This window comes from Camelus dromedarius, chromosome 12, assembly GCF_036321535.1.
Source record: "Camelus dromedarius isolate mCamDro1 chromosome 12, mCamDro1.pat, whole genome shotgun sequence".
Classification (NCBI taxonomy): Eukaryota; Metazoa; Chordata; class Mammalia; order Artiodactyla; family Camelidae; genus Camelus; species Camelus dromedarius.
The window spans coordinates 30,098,966-30,111,739 of NC_087447.1; the positions used below are offsets into that span (position 1 = coordinate 30,098,966).

The 12,774-nt window shown below is 36.9% G+C and overlaps 1 protein-coding gene across 2 annotated transcripts in view; it reads right to left on the reverse strand.

The window, feature by feature from the left end:
- ANO3 (anoctamin 3) overlaps positions 1-12,774 on the reverse strand; it is a 360,413-nt gene that overhangs the window by 298,952 nt on the left and 48,687 nt on the right. The window lies entirely within an intron of this gene.

The window sequence follows — 12,774 nt, forward strand, 5'->3', positions numbered from 1 at the left end:
AACATCCAGGTGCAGCACAAAGGAAAACCACTGAATTCAGATTAATAAAAGTGGGAGACAGTAAAGGCTTCCTACAGGGGATGGTGCTGAAGTTAATTCTTAAAGAATGTCTAGGAGTTAGCCATGTAAGAAATGGGGAAATAATTATTTTTGGCAGAAAATGTATACATGTGTGGTAAAGAACGTTACATTGGTACATGTCTGGATATAGCACAATGAGAAGTGATTCTCCTTTTCTTTTTATCTTCTACTTTTACTTGTCTCCTATTTCCCCGCTTTATGTCATCCTTAGCAACAACACCACCAGGCCCAATACATATTATCTTCGAAAGAAAAATTAAATTACTGTATGTGTTATAGACCTGTGTCCTCCAAAATTCTTATCTTTAAGTCTTTATCCCCCAGTACTTCAGAATGTGACTGTATTTGGGGATAGGGCCTTTAAAGAGGTAATTATGTTAAAATGAGGTAATTAGGGTGAGATATATAATCCAGTGAGACTATTTTTCTTATGAAAAGAGAAAATGACGACACAGACACATAAAGAGGGAGACCATGTGAAAACAGAGGGAGAAGACAACCATCTACCACCCAAGGAGAGAAATGCTCAGAAGAAACCAACCTGCCAACACAGTAATCTCGGCCTTGCCGTCCCCAGAACTGTGAGTAAGTAGGTTTCTGCTGTTTTAAGACACGGATTCCAGGGTACTTTGTTATGGTCGCCCTACCACACTAATACAATGAACAATATTACAGGTGTCCCTCCTCTACCGGTGAAAGAGGTAAAGATTCTCACACAAAATGTATCAAAATACACTCATTTTGTATCGTAAAAGTACAACCAGAGCAGCAGGCACATTCACGTCCCGGAGTCCTGGCGCTGCTGTTGGGGTACTTGTACACTTCCCCGGACTGCTTTCAAGGATTATACGAGGCCAAATTTGTACCTAGGTGCCTGGTTGTAGAGTATTGTTGCCAGCTTTTTCATTCAAGAATACTTGATAAGCTTCATAATCATTTGATTCATTTAATTTAAATTACTGAATAAATTGGATTCCTGATGAAGTGAGAGCTAAATGTTCTAGTTTTATTTCTTGGAAACATTACAAAATCTACTGAACTATATATTTTTTTCCTTTGAGTTACTTGCATTATCTTCCAGGAAATCTATTTTTATCATTTCAACCCACATGCCCCTGCGTAGCTGAAGAAAATATATTATCTGGCATTTCACAGAACAGAACCAAGAGCATTTAATGTCAGTCTTTTTAATGAAGGTGAATAATTTTATATGAACTACACGTAATTGGTTTACTTTTAGCAGAATAACCCTAAGATTCTAGAGTAATGAAATAATGCTTGTTCTGGCTGTAGTTAGGCCTTTGACCAAATAAGAAGCTGTATCAGTCATTATAGTATCAGATGATAATCATGTGTTCATTTTTAACTTTCCTTTGCATTTGCTCTTATTTCAAGAGCTTCCAGTAATCATTGAAAGCAGTATGATGTGAACTAGTTATGCAGAGTCCCTGTAGTTTCAAAAAACAGGGAATTTTCATTGTAATTCAAAACTATACCAAGAAAACCGTGGCCACTTTCTGCCCGTATCACTAAATTTACTTTATTAGTGAAGATCCAAGCAGGAAAACAAAAAACTATTCTAAAAGAAAATTTTCGTCAGTGAACTAAATACTTAGGTTGTGGAAAAGCAGACGAGCTAAACAAGGGATTATGAAGCTACTCAGGACTGAGTGACATCAGGAAGGAACCAGGACTCTCGGACAGGAGTGAAAACAGGATGAAGCAGTGTTACTGGAAATCAGGGCATGGGATACTTGGGTAGAATCTGAAAGCAGGACAAGTTTGTCAGTGAGAAGTGGAACTGAGGAAAGAACACAGTTCATCCAGAGAAAGAGGGGGATAAATTCCCTGGTTTTTTCTCTTCCTCTGCTCCCTAGTGTTCAAGCCAGTGCCCACAGGAGCCTGAAGGACATATTGCTTAATGTAACTCAGGGCAGGATGGAGGATGAATGTGGATGTAACTCCAAATTTGAACAGCATTTTGAGAAGTTAGATCTCAAATAATTTTCGCATGATACAAGTTTATATTTTGTATACTGGAGAGTAAAGTAAGTGTAGGGGCAGAAGACAAAGCGGTAACAATAGAAGAGGAAGGGGGTTAGGAAAGACTGGGTGACAGAAAGCTTGGTATTGGAATGAAGAAGATGGGCAACCAGAGAAGAAAAAACACTGAGGATGGAAATAAAGGCAGAGTTCAAAATTAAAATACTCAGTACCTTATTTATCCAGTAAACATTCAATGAGTGCTTTTTCTATTTCAAATATTACATCACTCAAGAAAAGCAAATGTAGTAAAATATCAACCCCTGTGGTCTCCAAATGCTCACAGCCTAACAGGAGAAACACAAATTCTAATACATGCTCCAAAAGGCTGATAAACACAAACACAGTGGATTATTGGGCCTCAGAGGAATAGCAACTAGACAGAGTAGAAGTCAAATGTGCCACTTGATTTTGTCTTAATGAAATTTAGCTGGCTGAAGAAGGGTACTGAGAGCGTGGGAAATTGCTTCAATCAGAGAGAAAAGTAGATACATAAAAATAGAAATGTGAGAAAATGCAGCAGTTTCACAGAATTATAAGAAGTTTGGAATTAATAAAGAAAAATATTCCTGTAGTTTTGGATGATGTTATAAAGGCCAGCATGGGCCGTGCCATGAAGGGTCCTGTGGGCTAAGCTCCCTCTGTCCTTTTGTTTCAGGCAATCGTAGGCCACGACCAGCTGTCCTGCTCTTCTAGAACACTCTGTAGATGTGGAGAGTCTGCCATCATGGACAGTGATGCTGACACTTAGACCTGAACATCTGACTCAAAGCCACACAGTCTCCCAGATCTTATCCTACTGACCATCCTTTTACAGCCTGTGCTTCTGGCCAGCTTGGTAAGAAAGAATATCCTGGGTACATTACTCTGAAATCCATAAACACTTGTTGAATCCTAATCTAAAAGTGTCAGAATACAATTATGTGCAAAGCTTATTTGATTAAAATGCTCTTAACTCCTTTATGAAGCTGAAGCATTGCTCTTAAGTTTCTAGAAACAAATCCACTCCTCTTCTTTCAAAAGGTTAAAGTTTCTTTTGAGTTGCTGAAGAAGCAAATCTTAAGGACCATCTAAAATGGGACACTTTGTCTTGATGGAGCCCCAGCAGCTGTCTGTTGTGGAATATAGTGAGTTGCTTGAGGTCAGCATGGTCAGCTGTCAGTCAAGTAATCAAAAGGAGGTAGCTGCTGCCACTGGTGGGCAGGGTAAGGTGGGACATACGTGCATGCAGGAGGAAGGAAACAGACACAAATGAGAGGAACATGGACAGGTAAGAAAAATGGGGTGTTGATCAAAGCAGTAAGTTAGTGAATTTGAAACTGAATCAGAATATTCTGATGTCTCTCCAAATAAGCTTTTTGTCATGGTCGGAAAATCAGTTGGGTTTGATTTTAGAACTGTAAGGTGCAGAAACCAGGCACACATTCATGGAGGGAAAGAGAAAGGGGAAAGAATAAATGCTATTCTTTAGATACTCATGCAACAGCTAGGTATGTAGATCAGTAATGAAGTCATATAAAAATGTTTAACTTTTAAGAAAAAGTAATTAAAATAGTGAGAAGCCATTCCAAAACGGCCTGTTAAAAACTGAATAGATCTAGCTTGACATGTTCTTTAAAAAGTACTCCAGGCCACTTAGAAAGGCCAAAAAAGTAAATTCTCCTATTTAGTTCATGTTTGTTCTCTGTGGAAGGTTCTCTTCTCGCACGGAGAATCTTAGAGGGCTTGGTGATAAACGATGTGATGTGTAGAATTGGCTGCTATGTTGACATATTATTCTATTCAAAGCTAATTTTCTGGAAAGGCACATCCACTTCATGGGTTTCTGTGCCTTAGTAATTTCCTCCTGAACCACTTCAAAGAACCTTTCTAGCATCGTAAATCCACCCACTAAGGGGAAGCTCTCCCACGGGCCTGAAAACTTAACAAAAATGAAAATCACCAAGGGAAATGTGTGCATTATGTGCATTAAAGTGCTCTGAAACCAGGAAACAAAAACAGCCCACAATGGTTATGTGGATTTAATTTTTGGTGGTGTCTGATCCATCTTTCCCTGGTATTAGGGATATTTATCCTGGGGTTAATGGAATCAGTGCCTGAGTCGCCAAAGGAAGGGACTCTGGAACCAGACACATCTTGGTTTAGCCCCAGGGTCTCTTATCTATCTCGTTTCTGGCTGTTTTCATTGTTTCCCATCTAACCTGTCATTCTGCTCCTCTGACAATCTCAGACTCTCCCAGAACTGCAGTATGCTGGGCTCTCTCTTTCTAGAGTTTCTGTTCATTCACTGTCTGTTTTCATACACTACCTCGTCATGGTGGGCAGTACTCAGGTGATCTACTAATTATGGCACAGGATACATCCTAAAATCTCTTTGAAGTTTTAATGTCCTCATTCATAAATCAGGATAATAATTATACCTCATAGGTGTGCTATGAAGATTAGATAGTAATTATGTGAAAATGGTTTGTACACTGCAGAGGTGTAATACAAAATACTACCATTGTGGTATCCTTTTTATTAATGGCTAAATATTTTGAGTACTTCCATCTATCATTCTGTCTATCCATCTCCCTTTCTGACTGTGTATATGTATACAGACATACACATAAGATACAAACACACACAGCTAAGTCAATAGATTTCTATGTTCAATGAGAGCAGAAAATATTAAGGTTATCCCTCAAGGACCATATAGAATTTCTGGGCTTTGCATTGATTGTATTATCCAGGAACCAAGTCCTGAGGACAGAGGAATATCATGTATTGACCTTAGGCCTGGGTTACCTGAATCTTTTACTGTGGCAAGAGTGTACAAAGTCCAATTTTCGGTCAAAGTTCATTTTGAAGTCAATGCAAACCAAACTCCATTAAGGTGTCACTGTGGAGGTACAAAGGGATGGAGGTTGTAAAGAGAGCTACAAAGCCCATGGTGGCCATTCACTCAAAGAATGTCTCTGTATATTTAGTTTACTGACACCATTTCTCTATACAGAAGTTGAGCCATCCTACAAGAGGAATTTCGAAGTTTTTGATTTTTCTTTGGGCATTGATGTCATAAATATGCTAGTTATAGGCTGAACAATATAGGTTTACTATGAATCTAGTGTTTAATCTTGCATGTTAATATGATTAAGACTCAAAATTGATAGGAATGGACTCATAACAGGTCAGAAATGTCCCCAAGCAGCATGAGTGAAACAAAGAAACCTAACAAAGGAAAAGTAGTAAAAATAGATGGGTTAAAGAGAAAAGAACTGTTATGTTCAGTGAATAACTCAGATGTGAGGACCTTAAAGGCCTACAGAGTGGCTGTAATTCAGCTTCAAGTTTGGCTCTGAGCTTCCTGGAAGAAAAAGTTATTTAATCAGTTATTTCAATTTCATTTTCAGAAAATGAACTTTAAAAAAAATTTCCAAGTATCCTTGCACATAGCTGCACAGTGATGAGCACAGAGTAGATATTTCATAAATACATGTTGAATGGTTGACTGATATCACTGCTTAGTAAATGTGTAGTGAATACCATTGTATTACATTTTCGATCAATAAGAACATTAAGTGAAGCATCTTTTTGAAAGTTAATTGTCCTGATCTAAGCTAGAGAATCAAAGAGTATTACACCATGGAGATATTAATCAAGAGAAAACTTCATAAAAAGTTAGCTAGTATATTATATACTTGCTTTTGCCAAGGACCAGAATACATCAATTTTTTACTTTGTAAAATGTAACATTAGTAAGGAAATTTTATTTAAATATATTGTGATATTAACATAGTTTTAAACCTTCACAGAAATGGGTATTCTTCTATTGAAAATACTTACACATGTCATGTTTGTCTCTGAGCTTAAAGTCCTGGTATTTGTTGATAGTTCTTGGACTTATTTTTCACAGAAAACATGGAAGTTGGGTGGTGAAAGCTATGTGAACAGGCCACCCAAGTGCTTCTCGAGTATTGACTATCTCAGTCAAGCATCTCTAATCCCAATAGTAAATACAACAGGTTGGATTCTTAAAAGAAATACTGGATTTTTAGTCATATTTTTTGTCCCTCTACTCTTAATGATTTGTCAGAAATGTCACTTATCCAAACGGGAGTTAGGTCACGATGGGACAGAGTTTTCATTTTCATTTCTCTCTCTTTCTACATGGAACTATCAATAGAATATTGTCTCAGCAGCAGGAAGCTGAAACTTCCCAGCTATACTCAGTGATGAGATGGATCTCAATTAGAAGATACAGCAGCTTGCGTTACACAGTACTTTAAAATTTGAAAGTACTTTCACTGATTCAGTAACTTTGATGCTCACACTGGTACCATAACAGAGATGGAAATGTAAACTTGCTCTATTTTCTTTTTTTTTTTCGAATAGAAACTAAAATTCAAGAAGATAAAATCTTGGTTAAAGATCCAAACCATTAAGTGGCAGGGCTAGGATTTAACTGTTGGAGGAAACACTGCTTAGAGATTTAACACATAGGTTTTGAAATCAGAGACACATAGGTTAAATTTGTTTTCTCCATCAACTACTAGTTGTGTGTACTTGGGTCAGGTCACATTACATAACCAAACCTCCTATAAAGAGGGTATAAAACAACTAACTCTATTGAATGACATAAAACAAAATGAGCTAATGACGGCAAACATATATATTCTATATGTATGTATGCATATATATGCATGTGTACACACATGTAAATACATGTATATTATATATATATATATATTTAGCACAAAGTTGCCAATAAATATTGTTGACATTAATAATGGTCTTTATTTTGACAATTCTCTCAATTTCAAACCTCTTTTGAATAAAATGATCATCTAATCAGACACTTTTCATCTGCATTGTTGATGTTCTGAGCTGGATAATTCTTGAAGGAATCTGTCCTGTGCAATGTAGGATGTTCAGCAACATCTCTGGCCTCTACTTACTAGATAAAGGTAGCATCCATCTCTCCTGTTGTAACAACCAAAAATAACTATAGACATTGTCAAATGTCCCCTACAGGGGAAAATCTCTCCAGTTGAGACCACTTATTTAGCTAGCACAGGCTAAAAGCAGATGACATAAGTCTATTTTAGCTGTAGCCTGTGAAAAAACGGGTAGCTGAGAAAAGGAAGAAGAAATAAAATACCAGAGGGTCTCCTTGTGACAGGCACTGTAGTCTTAGTTGCTTTCACATACATTATCTCCTGAGACTAATTCAACAAATTGGTAAGCTGTTATTATTATTAGCTTCATTTTACAGAATATTAAACTCACAGGAGTAATAAGTATACTGTCTATACAATAAGTAAGAAGGCTTGTGTGAGTAAGGTAAGCTGATCAAACTTGTACAGTTAGTAAGTGGTGAAATCAAAGGTTGCATCTATATATAAATAACCGAAAGTTTTGAGTTTTTGTCCACCATTCTATGATATGTCTGGAGGCCAAATAAGACCATAACTGTAAGCAAAGAAGAAATATTTATAACATTTTTATAATTTTAATGTTTATAATTTATAAGCTTTATAATTTTAGAAGAATTCTAAAAGCCAGAGAAAGGAAATATCCAAGGAACTTAGATGAATCTCTTGATACAGTGGTGTTTTACTGATCCATTCAACAACTAAGAGCAGGAATCTCTGAGTTTAGTACAGAATTCATCGTAACCTCTTTGAGACTAAGTTCCAATACTTGATATAGTTTCATATAATTTTGAGTTTGAAGAGCTAAGTCATTTGCTAAAAATTATCTAGTGACTTGGATTCAGGGAGGTCAGTCTTTTTTTTTTTTTTTTTTTTTTTCCCTCCTGCCCTATTAACTTAGAGTGCAGGTAATTGCATCCAAACACTTGACTCCAGGCTTCAGTGTTTACCCTCCTGCCTGACAGTCTCCAGCCTCTCATTCTTCTCTCCCTTCATTAGTCACCTAATTCTCCTCTTTACATTTTGTCACCCACTCAAACTAACATCTTCCCAGGGGCCTAGCATCAGATTGCTGAGGTCTATATACAGTGTGTGACTGGCATTCTCTAGTCAAGACTCTGGGACTTGAACAATAATCTGAGAATGCCAGGTTCCTCTCTGGAATATGGTGTGACTGCTGAGAATTGAGAGCATTTTCACCATTACACCTTAGATATAATTGTAGAGCCCCTATGTCATCATGACTTTGTTATTTGTTCCAGGAAAACTCTGCCTGGGAAAGATAAAACTATAGACTAATAAACAATTTCACTGTTGGCTCTAGGAAGAGTCAAACTTACCAATTTATCTGAGTCACTAATCTGCTCCCCTGGGCAAAAGCTCACTTATTAACAACATTTCACTGATCACAGCTTACTTCATGACCCTTGCTTTCCTGTGTCCTCCAATTCTCAAGTCATACCATGAAATTTTCCCATTACTAATCTGTACCTTACTTTCAAAAAACCCACCTTAAACCATTTGAGCTTGGACCTCAGAGCACTATAAATATCCTACTTCTGACTCATCCTCCCATCAAGGTGGTAGTCCTTTGCTGTTAGCATAATTTCAACTCACCTGGTTACCTGTGATATTCTGAGGTTCACCAGTATGGAACTGGATTTGATATTCCTAATGATTACAACTGGTCCACAGACAAAGCTAAGTGAAGAAGGCATCTCAGCTTGTGGCAGTTAGGAGACCCCTCTTCCTGCCCACTTCCTAGGAGTCCCACTGGGAAGTGCTATTCCATCAGCCAAACAGAGCTGATCTAACCCATGAAATTAAAGAGAATCAATCATTTATAGCATAATCTGTCATCACATTTATAACATTCAAACAGCATTTAAAAATGCAACTGAATTAAAAAAAACTCAAAAAAAGATACATAAATAGATTTTATGAGCTGAAGGACAGAAGCATTAAACATCAGGATTGGAGACTGATTTTCACAGGAGACATTCTGTATCATGTGCTAATATTTGATGTATCCAAGACCCAAATTCCCTCTTTTCTTTTACATCTCACTGGTAGCTTCAACTTCCTCTCTGCTGTGTATCTTCAGTTCTGATTGCTACTAATAAGATTCAAAGTAAATTAAAGATGGTACTGTCTGAAAATGTTTTGACAATCTAAAGTAGATTACTAAAATGCCTAATATAAAGCAATTAATTAGCCATGATTAACATGTGCCAGCAAAATTCCATAGACAGCACAGAGTTAATCCTCATGAGGAACCAAAAACTACCTTTGAGGTGGAGTAGCTTATGAAATACCACTGCTAGAAATGGTGGTGCTAGGATTCAAGTCTGTCTAAACCCATAGCCCACAACACTACACTGTCTCTGTAATAGTGTAAACCAGGGGATAATGCCAGACAGAGGGATACAGAATAAAATTAGAAAAACGAAATGCCTTTGTTGCCTGAGGATGAGATTAAGAGATGTTTACTCTAATTGTCCCACAAATACCTCAGGAGATTTCCTAATTTATCTCTTTTAGATACATAAGGAGATATACCAAAGTCTAATCCAGCTGTCAGATCACTTCCTCATGGAGGGCAATAAACAACATGGATGAACACATAATTACAGAGAAATAGCTTAAAGGACTGGACATAGTGTAGGATTTCCTGTGGGTCTGAATTTGAATTCTGGACCTATCACTCAATTTGGGAAACTTCTTTTACCATGAAGAACTTCTTTTTTCATCTATAAAATTGGAATATTGAGGCCAATCTCAAATGGTTGTTTTGAGGACCAAATGAGATAAAACACTTTGAGAGTGCTGGGCAGGAATGCCTGAAACATAATATCTTCCTCTGAAATATTTACTAACACTGACAGAGCTTCACATCAATTTTAAACCCACACTATTCAAAACTGGATACCGAAATCCTGATATTTATACTGATTTTTAATTAAATCTTACTATTTTCTCGATATATGTTCCTTATAGTCATTCTGTATTAAAACATTTCTTATCTCCAGTTGTTATTTAAAGGCTAGAGAGAGAGAGATGTAAAATAGCATAACAAAATGCATAGTGGGAAACGGAATTCTGAATATTGCCAGCCACCAAAAAGCCTAATTCCAAACTTTGTAAATAACCGAATGTTTACAAAATGCACTTTTTTGTCCAAATGTGTTAAGTAATAACCTCCTAAAGTAACTGCAATGTTGTAGTAATTTTGAGGAATTTAGACAGAGATTGTCATTTCATTTGTTATAACTTAGACATTTTAAAGATTGGTTATCTGGCCAAGACAGTTTTCTTCTCCAGCCCTGCTTTTATCCTTTTGTAGATTCATTTATCTTTTCACCATTCAAGGTCATTCTAGTTAAGACAGAAACTGCAGCAATATACTACATCTTAAAATATTTAGGCTCTCTGACCCAAAGAAATTGACTGAATTGGGGCAGTTACAACCTTTACTTTAGTGCACAATGTAACCTAATAAAACCGTTCCAGGAAACTCTACAAACACTCATAAGTCATCAGCTTTAAAAAGAAAACATTCCAGCCTTGTGAAAGCTGAAAGCCTGGCATGTTAAATCTGTTTCCAGATAGCAGAATCCACAACATAAAACACAATTCAGATGCTGGCAATTGCTTCCAGAATGAGACTGCAGCATGCAGAGGGCTTGGTTAGCACTGCATGTTAATGTTGAGCATGTGTTTTGTATTATTCCAAACTACCGTCCTGGCCCCTAAACAATCTACTCAACATCCCGTAGAACAGATGGAAAAAGCAAATGAGCTCTTTGTGTCAGAGGCCTTGTCCTTGAAACCCAGATAAGTGTGGCACAGACTCAACGTGGCAAACACAAGGTAGAGTGGCAGAGTGGATTAGCAATCAGATTATCTGTCCACATATCTCATCTTTACCATTGATTAGCTGTTGGGCCTTGGATAAGAGTGTCATTATCTCTTAATGTCAATTTCTTCATCTAAAAAGAAAAGGCATTTGACTCATTCATTTCTTAAGGTTATTTCAAAGTAAAGCGTTTTCTCATTGCAAATTGTCAAAAATATGTCCAATTAAGTATCTTCTTATTTTTGAATAGTTTAGTATACTCTTCTAGAGCTGTAGCACATTGGTGCAGTAGTCTGACTATGGTCAGTGTGTGCACAGAGGTGCTATGGGCCACAGCAATGGCTTCCACCAAAGACAGCGTAGTGAGAAGGGGTTTGCCTTCTGTGGGTATGGTCATTATTACTGTGAAGTTTTAAAGAAGCCCTCTGCTTCTTGTATCTTTATCCAGAAGGGATGGCTGAGACCCCAGTCTTATTGTCCTGTGTGGAATTTGGCTTTCAAAGAACTAAAACCTAACAAGGGAAGCACTCATTTTCATACCGTCTAAGTATTTCTTTTCGGATCAGTGACATGTAAGAGTCTCTTAGGTGGATTTATTTAAGTAATTTACCTGGGCACTAGTACACTAACATTCTATCTTAAATGTGAATTTTGTTCAGACCTTAGAAATAGCATGAAAAGCTCAAAAGAAGATGTATCGTTAATAAAATGCAAGTGGTGAAGGAAGGAAAACACTCATAAAGTGTGTAAATGCATATGTATATCAGTCTAACTGGGGGTTTACATGAGGAAGATGTTCAGATTACTGCATAAGTCTCTGTGTAAAAAGCCTTGGATAAAATTAATAAGAGAGAGAATAGATTAAATAATTAGGAACACCACCAAGTGGTCAATGCCATTCACTAAAGTGATTTACTTTTCTTAAGAAGATGATGAAAGTCTTATTCCATGGAAGAGTTTAAAAACTAGTCAAATAATTCAAATATTAGAAAACCAAAGAACAATTCACATGCCTGTCTTCAGGGTTCTCACTGGCCTCACTGCATAAGAGACTCTGAACTTTCAGTTCAGAAATCAAAGGAAAACTATCTGGAGAGTGAAGGATTTCCTATTGGGGTTCCAGTAACCCATAGCTTTGCTAGGATGTCAGTATCTCCAGAATACCTTTTCTCATGATGTTTTTTGTGTATTTTATAACTCCAGAATAAGACTGAATCAGTAACTAAAAGAGTGTATCATTTTTAAAATTTTTTGAATTAAATACTGTGATTTTCTGTGTTTCTTTTGGAGTCAAGGCTAAAGTTGAATTTAGTTGTATGAAAACAATGCACCTTGTAGGTTGCATGACAAATAATTCTCCTAATTGTGTGTTTAAATCTTTGATATAAAAATTTAGGACACATCCTTTTCTCTAGGTAAAAACACAAATCAAGGAATCCCTGAGAACACTGCATGCACTGAATATACAGGCACTAGCTCACCGACTTAAAATACGACTCTGTGCTGCACTTCATTCTAAATGTTAGATAAATGCAGGGAAACACTGTCTCAACTGAAGGGACGCTCAATCCATAATTTGCTTAGTGTTGGCAGTGAATTATTAACTTTGATCTATAGAGAACTGAATCCATCCTTCCTTCTGAATTACAGAATTATAGACTTTAGGAGTTGGAAAATGCCTGAAAACAGCTGATTCAGTAGATGGCAATGGCTATTCCTTGCAGATCAGTTGAGCCTCAGATTTTGACACAGAGCAGACGGATATGCCTCTTGTTTACTCCCTATATCCCTTTTTAAGTTAATTTTTTTTCGTTTTCTTGTTTATATTTAGGGAAACTTAGATTTCCCTTAAAAAAATTGTGTGTGTGTGTGTGTAGGATT